We start from the raw sequence: 14,834 nt of genomic DNA, 5'->3' as shown, positions 1-14,834 counted from the left end.
TCCCCACACAAACCCATCGTTCAGAAAGTCCAGAATGCGAGCCGGATCCAAAGAATCCAACGTCAGCCCATGAACAACACACCAAGAAGCAAAATGATCCCAATGCTTGGTGTAAGACATAAGCGTAGAAGGCCTCCGGGACTGTTGAATGACACCAGCCACAGCCACCGAACAACCCTCACGTATCAGAGACTCCCTCTCAAGAGCCAGGCCCGCAGACCCAGGGAACGGAACACAGGCAGAGGAAAAAGAGGACCCATCAGAGGGTACGGCACGAACGGCAAGGGCCACCCCGGAGACACAGCCAATTCCTCCAGAATGGGAAACCAAGGGCGCCGCCGCCAACAAGGAGCAATCAGAAGCACCAACGACCCCTCCCTCTTGATCTTCTGTAACACAGCTGGAAGCAGGGGAACAGGGGGAAATGCATACAGCAGACCCTCCGGCCAAGGGAACGAAAGAGCGTCCACCCTCCAGGCATCCCGGCAAGACACAATCGTGCAAAAACAACGGATCTGGGCATTGTCCCGGGAGGCAAACACGTCCACAACCGGACAGGGGAAGGGGACAGTGGCAGTGTCTCCGACCCGCTTTGCATTTGACCTGTCCTGGCAGTAAGTGCTTGTTAGCGCTTAGAAATTTAGTGTTGCTGTATGTGCTGCATTTTAAAACGTGTAACCTGTGTTTTTAAAATCTCACCTTCCCCTTGCACTACACGCCACCAATGATTACCGGAGTGCTTGTTAGCGCTTAGAAACTTAATGTTGCTGTATGTGCTGCATTTTTAAAACGTGTAACCTGTGTTTTTAAAAATTCACCTTCCTCTTGCACTACACGCCACCACTGATCACCGGAGCCGCCTCCCTGACACTCCTTGCGGGGACCTGCAGGCACTTCCGGTCGGACGGCACGAAGAGCGGGTAGCGCTCTAGTGTTTGACTTCCTGGGGGTTATTTAGGCGGAGCAGGAGCGCATTTCGCTGTGGGAAGGGGACAGTGGCAGTGTCTCCGACCCGCTTTGCATTTGACCTGTCCTGGCAGTAAGTGCTTGTTAGCGCTTAGAAATTGAGTGTTGCTGTATGTGCTGCATTTTAAAACGTGTAACCTGTGTTTTTAAAATCTCACCTTCCCCTTGCACTACACGCCACCACTGATTACCGGAGTGCTTGTTAGCGCTTAGAAACTTAATGTTGCTGTATGTGCTGCATTTTTAAAACGTGTAACCTGTGTTTTTAAAAATTTACCTTCCTCTTGCACTACACGCCACCACTGATCACCGGAGCCGCCTCCCTGACACTCCTTGCGGGGACCTGCAGGCACTTCCGGTCGGACGGCACGAAGAGCGGGTAGCGCTCTAGTGTTTGACTTCCTGGGGGTTATTTAGCCCTCGCAGGACTACGAGCGTGCAGCGGTCGCGCGCAGCCCCGCCGAAGACCCGCCAAAGAGCTGCCCGTCTGCGCCCGTCCGCGACAGGACGTGGCGTAGGGGCCAGGGCCCTTTGTGCTATGGGCCCCGCTATTGCAGGTACTCGATTTATCTCGTATTCTTCAAGTTATCTGCGCCAGCTTCAACCCGCGCGCACCTGCGCTATACAATTCCCTTGCAAGATACTCGAGGGCTGCCTCTCTTGTCAACAATGTTGCTATCAATTTATGGTGCCAACTGACAGTTCCTATGCTAATGTTTCCATATCTACTCCCCCTACAGAACTTAAGTGTCTTCTCCTTAATGTACGATCCCTCCCAAAACACCAACTTCAGATTTGGGATCTGATCTCTTCTAAGGAACCCGATATATGTTTCTTCACTGAAACGTGGATGAAACCCCACACTATTACTGCTATTACACTCGGGGTCCCAGTGGGTTATAAAATCATACATGTGGATAGGCCTATCAAAACTGGGGGAGGATTAGCTATCATTTTTAAAGACTCCCTTAAGATAGTAATGATAGAACAGAGTTTTACTTCTCTTCTGGAAATCATGATTTTTAAAATTACCCTGACAAGCAATATCTCATGGAAGGGCGCATTAACATATCGCCCACCGGGACAGAATCCAGATTTTGCTTTGTCTCTTCTGGAATTACTGGCCCCTAATGTCAGAGCGAAGGAGGACTTTCTCCTCCTTGGGGATTTTAACATACATATGGATAACCCCGAAGATCATGAATCTATTCAATTAACTGCAGATCTGTCCAATCTTGGATTGGAGATAAGAAATAGCGGAGCTACTCATATAGCTGGTCATACTCTTGACTCTATTTTTACAAATTCTACAAAAATAAGATGCCTTCCTGCAACAGAAATCCATTGGACCGATCACTTCTTGATTGAGTTCTATCTGGCAGGACCCACCAAACAATCATCCAGAACGCCATCTCCTCCTATTTTCCGTCGCCAATGGCACAAAATATCAGTTGAGAATCTGAGTGAACACTGGCAACAACCTCAATTCACCGAAGGAGACTCAGCTGAGGAGGCACTGGAAAAATACAATAAATCTCTTAAATTAGCTATTGACTCTCTTGCCCCGTTAAAACTTCATAAACAGTACCCTCCTACTAAACAAGAGAAGTGGTACACTTTGGATCTCAGGAAGGAAAAACAGAAATGCAGGAGATTAGAAAAAGCATGGAGGAAATCAAAAACTGAGCAAGAAAGGATAATGTTTTTAGAAGCTCAGGCAAAATATTATAAAAACATAAAACTCGCAAGGAAAAATGATTTATCTCTACAATTAGAAGAGGCTGGAAACTGCCCGAGGGAATTATTTAAAATCCTGCTTAGCTTTGTCAAGCCATCAGCTAGTGAGAGCCCTGACGATGCCTCACAGACATTGTGTGACGAAATCTCCATGTTCTTTGAGGACAAAATTAATCTGATTTATAATAAAATCTTGGCCTCACAAGGTACTGCAACAGGGCCCCCCCCTCCATGTGCACTTCCTGCACAGATCAAAAACACCTTTTCTACTATTCCACCAGTTAGTGAGTCAGATCTCCCACTCCTCATTAACCATATAAAAACTGGCTCCCCGAACGATCACCTTCCTGCAAAAATGGTGGCCCCGTTAATTTCCATCTTGGGGCCCGCCATCCAGTCAGTTATGAACATCTCACTGACGCAAGGACAAGTCCCGAGAGAATGGAAGATAGCGGCGGTAAACCCTATCAGGAAGAAGGCGGCTCTCCCCTGGACAGATTTGTCCAACCTTCGGCCCATTTCCCTCCTACCCTACATCGGTAAGATGACGGAGAAGCACGTTAACACCCACCTATCGACTCACCTTGAAGCAGCAGAAGGCCTGGACCCCTCTCAATCTGGGTTCAGGCCAAACCATAGCACCGAATCGGCCCTACTGGAAGTGACCAATAACATCAGGTTGACACTTGATAGTGGGGGGTCTATGATTCTGGTGCTCTTGGATTTGTCTGCTGCTTTCGATACGGTGTCTCATGAAGTGCTTCTCGACCGCCTGAGGGGTGTTGGGCTGGGAGGAACGGCCCTGTCTTGGGTAGAGAGCTTCCTTTCCTGTCGCTCACAAGAAGTCAGGCTGGGCTCCCATAAATCCATCTCTAGGGAGCTCACTAGGGGTGTGCCACAGGGCTCATGCCTTAGCCCCACATTATTTAATGTGTATGTGGCCCCCCTAGCCGACTTAGTGAGGCCATTTGGGTTTACCCCGATATCCTACGCTGATGACACCCAGCTGTTGTTCCCCTTTAAAACTTTCTCACCTGCTCTGCAGAAATCTTTTGCAGAAGGCATGAGGGCTGTGTCATGTTGGATGGCTGAGAATTGCCTACAATGCAATGTGGGCAAAACAGAGGTTTTATTGTTCGGTGAGGCAGCAAAACTATGGTCTGGAGAGTGGTGGCCTACAGAATTAGGACCAGTTCCTGTCCCAAAGCAGACTGTCAAAAACTTGGGGGTGCTATTCGACCAAGCCCTGACTTTTAAACAACATGTCAACCAAGTTGCGGGCACCTGCTTTAGGGCCATTGGACTACTGAAAAGGGTGTTTCCCTATATACCTGATGGGCACAGGAAAACCTTAGTTCAGGCACTGGTGATCAGTAGATTGGACTACTGTAATGGCCTTCTTTTGTCAACCAATGAAGGCCAATTAAACAAACTACAAGTAGTCCAAAATACGGCGGCGAGGCTAGTTCTCAATGTACCATCTAGAACACCCTCCCGGCCCCTACTAGCCAAACTTCACTGGTTGCCAGTGCGAGAACGCACAAAGTTTAAAATTCTGTGTACCATCCATAGGTGTTTGATAGGAAAAGGCCCTAAATACCTGACTAAAGCCTTTCTACCCTATGTACCAGGCCGATCACTTCGATCGAGCAATCTTCACCTATTACAGGTCCCAAAAATAAAAAAATCTCATCAGGGAGGTCGTGCGTTGGCACATACAGGACCTGTTCTTTGGAATTCCCTCCCCATTCATCTGAAACTTACTATCAACCACCTATCCTTTCGTAAAAATCTAAAGACTTACCTTTTTCCCTCTAACTAATCTGCACATGGTTCACTATTTCTGTTGATGATCAGGCATGGGTCAAATGTACTTGTTTTTTTCACCATAAGCGCAGAGATATCCTTTCGGGGATTTAGTCAGGCGCTATATAAGCACATAAATAAATAAATAAATCACCTGCAACCACCCGAACATCCACCTCATGAGAGACAAGGACCCCATGGAAGGAAAACACCCGGCTCAGACAATCCGCCACAGTGTACTCCGTACCAGGCAGGTAGATGGCAGACAGGGACCCCAGAAGCACCTCCGCCCAAGAATCAATCCGAAGGGCCAGGCAAACGAGGGAGCGAACCCAGCACCCCCCAAGATGGTACACATAAGACCACACAACCAGATGGTCCGACCGGATCTGCACGTGGAGACCCAGAACAAGATCCGAGAAGTCCAACAGACCCAGAAGGACGGCTACAGTACCTTGTAGTCGGAGGAACACGACAAGACAGACTGAGGCCAAATCCCCTGAGTCCTCCGACAAAGGAACCAAAACACCCATATCGAGGGAATAGGGGACCCAATGCGACAAAAACGCGGGACCCCACCGGGTACATGTGGAGGTGAGCCCATGGCACCGTCAAAAACGACGCCGACAGCAGATCCCGAACCTTCAGACAGAGGCTCACAGGACGAGAACGCCCCAACAACAGGACACGAACTGCAGACATCAGGGACAGAATCCGTGGAGGGGGCAGGAACACCATCCCCAACAGAGTCCCAAACAGAGCCCCAATGAAAACAAATCCTGTGCAGGAACCAGGCAGGACATTGGCACAAGCACGAGGAACCCATGATGCTCCAGGACAATGCACACCCACTGGACATGCAACTCCGCCACAGGAAGAGAAGAAGCAGAAATCAAATGTCGTCCAGAGAAGGAAAAATACAGACGCCCTCCCTATGCAAATGTCCAATAAGAGGAGCCAGAACCTCAAGAAAGATCCCAGGAGCAGAGCAGAGACTAAGGGGCAGTACCTGGAAATGGAAATGACGACCCAGCACGCAAAACAGGAGAAATCCCTGAGAGGCTGGAGGAACAGGGACATGCAGAAAAGCATCTCACAAGTCCAATGAAGCAAGGAATACGTCCTGAGACAACAGAGGAAGGAGCAACCGAAGCGAAACCAGATAGAACTGCATGTGAGGGATGTAAGCATACAACCTCTGCAGGTCCAACACTGGCCGAAGAACCCCAGGGCGCTTAGACATCAGGAACAGGATGGAATACACACCCAACCCCAAGCGGTCGCGGGGAACAGAAATCACCGCCCTAATGACCACCAGGGAATCGATGCCGTCCCAACAGCGCCAAACACCTTACAGGGTCTCTGGGACAAGGCGTGGCCCTGAAACAGTCAGGGGGAGACAGGGAAAACCCAAGACGAACACCCTCCGAAACCACTCGAAGAACCCACATGTCCGACACAGTCTCGCGTCAATAATCCATGAATCAAGGTAGACGACCCCCAACCGGGCCGACACCAGGAGCGAGCACCACATGATGAGGAAGTGGGAGCGGACGAGGTAGAAGCACCAGAGAACCGGGACGAGTCAAAGGAAGGAGTACCCCGGCCATCCAAGAAAGACCAAAAGCACTCAGGGAACCAAAGGCATGGAAGCGATCAGGACGCCCAGGAGCAAGGAACATACGGTCCACCGCAGTCAACTCCACCATGACATCCAAAGGAGGATCAAACAACCAAACACCCGAAAAAGGGATCATCCGGAGAACATACAGCGCAGCACCAACTATCCAGGAGCGAAGAACCAATGAAAAAACATCAGAAAGCAGGCGCACCCGCTGCTCCAATATCGCCAGAGTAGAAGAATAACTACCCATCGAACCAACAAGCAGGCACCGACCAAAATACTGAAAGCAAAGACCGGATCGCGTAAGACGAATAGGCACTGATAGAAAAAACAATGCAGCTGCAAAAAGTGCGCTTCATCGCACCAACCATTACACACAGCAAAAAACCCTCAGCGGGAATCGAGTACACAAAACGTGAAAACGAACCCCTGACCACATACTACCCTACATGTATCCATATTAAAACAGAAGAAGGTATAGGCAAATCAACAGTCTCAGGGCGCCGATACCGCGAAAAACAGATCGCCCACCAGATCCACCAAAAATGCAGGAATCACCAAGTCCACCGAATGTAACCCAGCACCACCATGAGGCAGCACCCAGTACCAAGCGACCATGGACATCAACGTCCACAACATCGACAGAATCAGCAGCAGTAGCGTCATCCACCGTCGCCACATCATCAGGAGGAACAGGTACCTGACCCTGCAACGCCGTAGCCATAGCAGAAGTAAACAAAGCAGCAACAATACAAAAGAATGAATTGCCACCACTGACCCAGAAGTCCCAAGCAAGGACCCAGGAGCAGGAAATTCTAGAGAACCACGCCCCATCACATCCACCCACGAGTGGAGTCAACACAAGCAATGAACAGGACAACATGCCAGGTCGAAAAGGGCCCCGAGGTAGCTAGGCAACCACATAAAGCAACGCACGCATGACTCCAACAACCCAAATGCATTGAAGAAGAGCCGCGCGCATGCGCAAAAAAACAGCCATAGACCGCCTTGCGTGGTCGGAGAAAACCGAAAGCTGAACTCAGCCAAAGAATATGCCTAGAACTGCAGCTGGCAAGGAATGCGGCCGGGAGCCTCCGGCCCTCACAACAAGCGCACCCGGTTCCGGCAGCAGGTAGGGAATGAGACCGGGAGCCTCCGGCCCCCACAACAAGTACACCCGGCCTCAGCAGCAGGGAGGGAAATGCGACCGGGAGCCTCCGGCCCCCACAGCAAGCGCACCCGGCCCCGGCCGCAGGTAGGGAATGTGACCGGGAGCCTCCGGCCCCCACATCAAGTACACCCGGCCTCGGCAGCAGGTAGGGAAATGCGACCGGGAGCCACCGGCCCCCAGAGCAAAGACACCCGACCGCGCAACGTCCGCTCAGCAGGACGCGCGGTCGGAAACAAATAAAAACGGCTCTCAGGAACCCATGCGTCCCGCCTAAAAAGCCGAAAGAACAAGCCCAGAAGTCCGCTAAAGCAGGACGAGAGGCAAAAAAAGGCAAAAGAAGGGGGCAAGAAAATAAATTATACAAGACAAATTAAAGAACACCAACCACAAAGTGCATAGAAAAACAACACTAGCACAACACTACTACCCCCAAACTCAATACCAAAAGGGCAGAAGGGGACAGCTCAAGCAGGATCCCAGCCCCACTCACTTGACCAGCAGGGAAAACACAGCACTCGGAGAAGTGCAGAAAAAAAGAACAGGCTGGGCTGGTTGATATGTATCCTTTTATAGGATTGGATGAAGCCTCGGGGGCCATATTGGAGGAGGGAGGGGAGACTAGAGCGCTGCTCTTTTATTTTACTTGGAGTTCTGTGTGGAGCCGGAGGCTCATATGTATATTACTGTGGCGAGGAAGACAGGACGAGGAGGTAATGAATTCTGGTGCTCATGTAAAGTGCTAGTGTGTCCATCGGCCAAGTTTGTGCTTAATAAAAAACTGTGAAAAATAATAAAAAGCAGCTGACACCTGACATGAATTAACTGGAAAACATTGCAACATGTTTATAGTAAATACATCGTCTAGCCATTGGGTGCCATTTTCAGCTAATTCCGGATGTTTAACAGTAGAACGTTGCATTCTGGTATTTATAGTACCATATACATTTGGGCTCAAGGAACCCAGCATACAAAGCGCTGTTAACTATAAATAGTGCTCCCGGTCTTATGGTGTTTATTTTTCAACATTTCTGTCTGTATTTATCCATATTTCTTTTTTACTAAGTTTTTCTCTATGTATCCATTTTTATTTATTGTTTTCTGTATGGATTAAGCTGCATTTTATTTTTCCACATTTATTTAACTGATAAATGTATACTCGCATTTAAATGTCCAAAAGGTTTTAGCAGTTTACAGCGCAATAGTGTCATCTGAAAACACTTGCATTGCAGAATAGCATAAATAACTGTTGATCTGCACTTAATTAGGCTTAATTAAAAAATCTATAATCTTTTTTATCTCTCCTACCTCTCCTGGCACTCATACTGACAGTAGAAAAAAATCATTCCAGGAAGGCCTATTCTCTATATTTTTCTGTATTTAAAAATAAATACAGACATGAAAAGAAATAGTTTTCTGTCTGTATTTATCTTTAAAAATCTGTAAAAACGGAAAACTGCGAGCCCTAACTATAAACCAGGACTGGCTCAAGGTGTCACCCTCAACTGTAGGGGCTTTTTGCCAAAAACGGTAACACTACCTCTAAATTATTTCTTCATTCTAAGCGCCTCCTTGGCATTTCTGAGGGAGACTTTGGTTGCCCACGGATTCTATGAGGGCGTTGGCCATTGGTATCACCTGGATTAAGTGCCTTGATTGTAAATTCATTTTGCTGATATTTATTTTGAGATGTTTGTACTTTACTTTATAAAATAAGCACCTCTTTATGTATTTTACAGAACCTCTGGAAACCAGTAGCTCCTCCTTTCACCTTACCTGAGTAAGAGAGTCACTCGATACAATTACAGAATATCCTCAACATGGCCTTAGAGAAAGGAGAAGTAAACACAGCTCTCCAGGGTAAAAAATATATAATGCAGCATTTTGCCAAACAAAGGTGCCTCTCATCAGGCATATTGTACTTCATCAGGATTATTAAATAAAGGGATCAATCAATCAATCAATCATTACCATTTGTAAAGCGCGCTACATACCCGTGAGGGTCTCATGGTGCTGGGTGGGGGGGGAGCTACTGATCGCAAATGCCAGGTCTTGCGAAGTCTTATGAAGGCCAGCAGGTCCTGGGTCTGACGTAGGTTGGTAGGGAGGGTGTTCCAGGTCTTGGCGGGGAGGTAGGAGAAGGATCTGCCCCTGGCAGTGGTTTTCCGGACGTGTGGAACAGTGGCGAGGGTGAGGTTGGCAGAGCGGAGACTGCGGGTGGGTGTGTTGAAGCTGAGTCGGTTGTTGAGGTATGATGGTCTGGCGTTGTGTAGGTCTTTGTGTGCGTGGCTGAGGAGTTTGAATGTGATCCTGTTGTTGACGGTGAGCCAATGCAGGCCTCTCAGGTGGGGTGTGATTTGGCTGCGTCAGAGGACATCGAGCATCAGTCGTGCCGAGGCGTTCTGGATGCGTCGCAGCCGTCTTAGGTGCTTGGTTGTTGTTCCTTAATAGAGGGCGGTCCCGAAGTCCAGTCCGCTGATGACCAGGGCCTGGGTGACGGTTCTTCTTGTGTTGGAGGGGATCCATTTGAAGATCCTGCGGAGCATTCGGAGGGTGTTGAAGAAGGACGCAGGGACGGCGTTGACCTGCCTGGTCATGGAGAGGGTGGAGTTGAGGATGACCCCCAGGTTGCGTGCGCGGTTGGTTGGTTCCTAGTGCTGTTGGCCACCAGGAGTCGTCCCAGGCTGAGGGGGTGGGGGCGAGGATGAGGACCTCAGCTTCAGCCTGCTGTCCTTCATCCATTCGGCGACGGCCTACATTCCTCTTTGGAGGTTGGCTTTGGCGGTGTGGGGGTCTTCGGTGAGGGATATGATCAGCTGGATGTCGTCGGCATAGGAGATGATGTTGAGGTTATGTTGTCGTGCGACGTGGGCGAGAGGTGCCATGTAGATATTGAACAGCGTCGGGCTGAGGGATGATCCCTGTAGAACGCCCCAGATGATCTCGGTGGCCTTGGAGCGGAAGGGAGGGAGGCAGACGCTCTGGGTTCTGCCAGAGAGGAAGGACGTGGTCCAGGCCAGGGCCTTCTCTTGGATTCCGGCGTCATGAAGGCGTGCTGTTAGGGTGCGGTGGCAGACCGTGTTGAAGGCTGCTGATAGGTCCAGAAGGAATAGGGCAGTTGTTTCTCCTTTGTCCATAAGGATCCTGATGTCGTCGGTGGCGGCGATGAGGGCGGTCTCGGTGCTGTGGTTGCTGCGGAAGCCGACTGGGATGGGTCCAGGATGTTGTTGTCTTCCAGGTAGCGGGTCAGCTGTCTGTTGACGATCTTCTCCGTGACTTTCGCTGGGAAAGGGAGCAGGGAGATGGGCCGGAAGTTCTTGAGGTCGTTGGGGTCTGCCTTGGGTTCTTCAGTAAGGCGTTGATCTCGGCATGCTTCCAGCTCTTTTGGAAGGTTGCTGTCTCGAAGGAGATGTTGATTGTTTTCCGGAGATGGGGCGCGATGGCTGTGCTGGCTTTGTTGAAAATGTGGTGAGGGCATGGGTCAGTTGGAGATCCGGAGTGGATGGAGTACATGATCTCGACGGTGTCTTAGTCGCTGATGTTGGACCAGGAAATCAGGCGGCTGGTGCGGGTGGTGGTCGCGGGGGTGATGGTCTCGGCGGTGGATGTGGGGGTGGCGGTGTTGAAGCTGTCGTGGATATCGGCGATCTTGCGGAGAAAAAAGGTGGCCAGTGAGTCGCACAGGTCTTGTGATGGTGGAATGTCATTGGTGTTGGAGCTGGGCTTGGAGAGTTCTTTCACGATGTTGAAGAGCTCTTTGCTGTTGTGTGCGTTGCTGTCTAGGCGGTCCTTGAAGGCGGTCCTCTTGGCGGTCCTGATGAGTTGGTGGTGTCTGCGGATGGCGTTCTTGAGGGCTGTGTGGCTGTCTGGTGTTTGGTCGCGGAGCCAGCGCTTCTCCAGCTTCCGACAGGTGCGCTTGGAGGTCCGGAGGTCTTCGGTGAATCATGCGGCTTTCTTGTTGGTGTGATTGGTGGTGTAGGTCTTGAGAGGGGCGAGGGTGTCGGCGCAGTCATTGATCCACTGTTTGTGGTCAATGGCGGGGGTGTCGGGGTCGGTGGTGTCGGTGGGTGATCTCAGGGCGGTCAGTTGGTCCTCGGTGACCTTGCCCCAGCATCGGTGTCGCATCTGTTGGGTGCGGTTGTGTGTGGTGGGTTTCTTGAAGGTGAAGTGTACGCATCTGTGGTCTGTCCAGTGGTGTTCGGTGGTGTGGTTGAAGGAGACACAGGGACTTGCTGAGAAGATGGGGTCCAGTGTATGTCCAGCGGCGTGGGTGGGTGTCACTACGAGCTTTTTGAGTCCGAGGTTTGCGAGGTTATCGATCAGGGTGGTGGAGTTGGTGTCGTTGTTGTTCTCGAGGTGGAAGTTCAAATCCCCGAGGAGGATGTAGTCTGTGGAGGCAAGGGCGTGGGTGCTGATGAGGTCGGCAATCGAGTCGCTGAACTGTGGTCGGGGTCCGGGTGGTCTGTAGACGAGTGTTCCTCTGAGGGTGGTGTTGGGGTCGGTGTGGATCTGGAAGTTTATGTTTATGTTTTTGGAATTTTTATTGCGCACAACTACCCTGGGGTGTCTCGGCGCATGTCGGACTTCCTGGGACGGAAAGCAGCCAGATGATCATTGATTAAATAACCAGGTTTTCAGGAGTTTACGGAAGCTGATGAGAGTGGGGCTGGTTTTAATGAAAAGAGGGAGAGAGTTCCATAGCCTGGGTGTTGCTACTAGGAAACGTCTATCTCCCCAGGTCGTGGTTCTGGTATGTGGGACAGAAAGACGATGGGTGGAGGATGAGCGAAGTGATCTTTTTGGAACATAGATCTGAAAAGCATCCTTAAGAAACCTGGGTCCTGAGTCATGGATGGCTTTATAGGCAATGCAAAGTGCCTTAAACTTTATCCTACTCTTGACCCTTAGCCAATGCAGGTGACGTATGGTCGAGGAGGTGGGGTGGTGACTGGGGATGCTGAGCAGAATTCTAGCTGCGGCATTTTGGACTGATTGTAGTTTGGTTAAGATGTGTTCTTGAGTGTTGAGGAAGAGAGCGTTGCCATAATCCATTTTGGAAAAAACGAGGGTGGTGATCAATGTTTTTCCTGCCGCTGGAGGGAGATATGGCAACAGTTTCTTAATCTTCCTCAGCATGTAGTAGGAGGATGAGACCCCTGCATTCACGTGATGCTTGAATAACAGCTTGTCATCGAACATGACACCGAGGTTTCTGACCCTGGCAACCGGAGTGGGAGGGGGTCCCATTTGAATGGGCCACCAGATGGAGGACCATTCCGGTGAAAGGTTGCCAAAGGTCATCACCTCGGTTTTATCCGAATTTAATTTCAAGCAGTTACTTTACATCCATGAACTGATGGCCGACATCCCCTCCTGAAATCTTGCGGCAACAGTTGGTCCATCCTTATGCACTGCCAGCACCAGTTGGGTGTCATCCGCATAGGTGGTTCAGCGCAGCCCGTGTGCTTTTATCACCCTCGCCAAATCCGCCACATATATATTAAAAAATGTGGGGCTTATCGAGGAACCCTGAGGCACCCCGCACGGAAGAGCGAAGGTAGGCGAGTAGAAGGAGCCCAGTTTCACCGTCTGCGTGCGGTTGGCCAGAAATGAAGCAATAAGGTCCCTGGCCAGATGGGAGACCCCCAGGGATGTGACTCGGTCGATCAAGATGGACTGATCGACCGTGTCAAAGGCAGCGGATAGATCTAGGAGCATTAGGACCGCCGCCCCACCATGTTCCATTATAGTCCTAATCTCGTCAGAGGCCTTTATCAAAGCGGTTTCAGTGCTGTGGCCCTTCCTAAACCCGAACTGGGTGTCATCTAGAAGTTGGTGACTATCGATGAACCCTCAAAGCAAGCTGTTCATAATTGCTTCAAATATTTTGGCCGGGAATGGGAGACAGGCGAACTGGTCTGTATCTAGCTGAATCCGCGGGGCCCAAGGATGTTTTTTTTAACAGGGGCTTGATGACCGCCTTTTTCCAGATTTCAGGATAAATGCCTGTCTGAAAAATGGAGTTGCATAGATCCATGAGCGGGGGAGTGATAACCTCAGTGAGGGCGCTTAGTATGGCAGAGGGACAAGGGTCTAAGGGAGATCCAGATTTGATGGAGGTAATGAGTTTGCTGATCAGGTCTATTGAGACCAGCTGGAAGTTGGAAAAAATAGGTGTGTTTGAGGGGGCCGAGGAAGGAGGGTCAGGGAGAACCGAGCGTTTGGGGAGGGAGAAAGATGAATAGATATTGGTGACCTTGGTGGAAAAGAAAGTAGCAACCTCATTACAAAGGTCCTGAGATGGCTCAATGGGAGGTCCTGTTGGAGAGTTAGATAGCGAATCGACTACTTGAAATAGCCTTTTTGTGGAGTTTTTGGCAGATACTATCTGAGCTTGGAAAAAAGCGCTTTTATGCTTAATAATAGATCTTTTATATAGCGCTAGCGCGTCTTTGTAGGTTTGTTTGTTCAAAGGACTGTAATGCTTGCGCCAGCGTCTTTCCAAATTCCTACAGTACTGCCGTTGTAGTCGAAGATCCTCGGTGAACCATTGGGCAGAAGGCGTGGCCCGTTTAGAAATGATAGATTTCGCCGGGGCTACTTGATTAATAGCGTCCAAAATCCGCTTCTGGTACCTGCTTGACAGAACACTGGGGTGTGGTGCTGCCTCGTAGGAGGATCCAGCCAGAATGTTGGACAATGAGGGGTAGTCCAGGTTTTTCCAGGCTCTGGTACTAATGGGAGTACGAGATGTGACCTGAGGGGGGTTTGGGTTATGAGCCAAAATGGTAAAGATGACAGCAAGATGGTCCGACCAAACTGCAGGAAAAACAGTGACAAGTGAGATATTGGGGTCGTTGGTGAACAGACCATCAAGCGTGTGGCCTGCTTGATGGGTAGGGGCTGCCACTAACTGCTGCAGTCCTACCGCGAGTAGATCAGTGATAAGTTGAGTGGTGTCTTTGTCCCCTACGACTTCAAGATGAAAGTTGAAGTCCCCCAGAATGGTATAGTCAGAATGGGATAAGGAGAGTTCTGTAAATTCATCAAGGGCTGATAGGAAGCGGGTGTGTGGGCCGGGGGGGGGGGGGGGGGCGGTATAAAAGAATTCCTTCAAAAACTTGATTGGGGTTAAGAGTAATGGAAAAATGTACAGGCTTCACAATCCAGTCGATGAACAAGTTCAATTTTGGAGTGAAAACCGCTTAATGAATAATAGCTAACCCACCTCCTCTACCCGTCGTTCTGTCCTGTCTTACCACACAAAAGCCCTACGGTGTGGCTGAACAGAAATCTGGGCCGGAGGCAGCATCTCCCCAGGATTCAGTTATGAACAGGATGTCCAGCTCCTGACTTACTATGAATTCCCTGATGTCTAAGCTATGCTCAGGGAGAGACCGGGCGTTAATAAGCGAAAATGACGCTAAGGTGTGGGGTTAATACCGTAGGCAGAAGGCATAGGACATGGGAGAGTATAATTACAGCCTGGGCAAGGTGCAGGGGCGGACACAAGGCAGATAGGAGGGGGCAAGT

Source organism: Lissotriton helveticus, chromosome 3_2, assembly GCF_964261635.1.
Source record: "Lissotriton helveticus chromosome 3_2, aLisHel1.1, whole genome shotgun sequence".
Lineage (NCBI taxonomy): Eukaryota > Metazoa > Chordata > Amphibia > Caudata > Salamandridae > Lissotriton > Lissotriton helveticus.
This window is presented reverse-complemented; position numbering follows the sequence as displayed.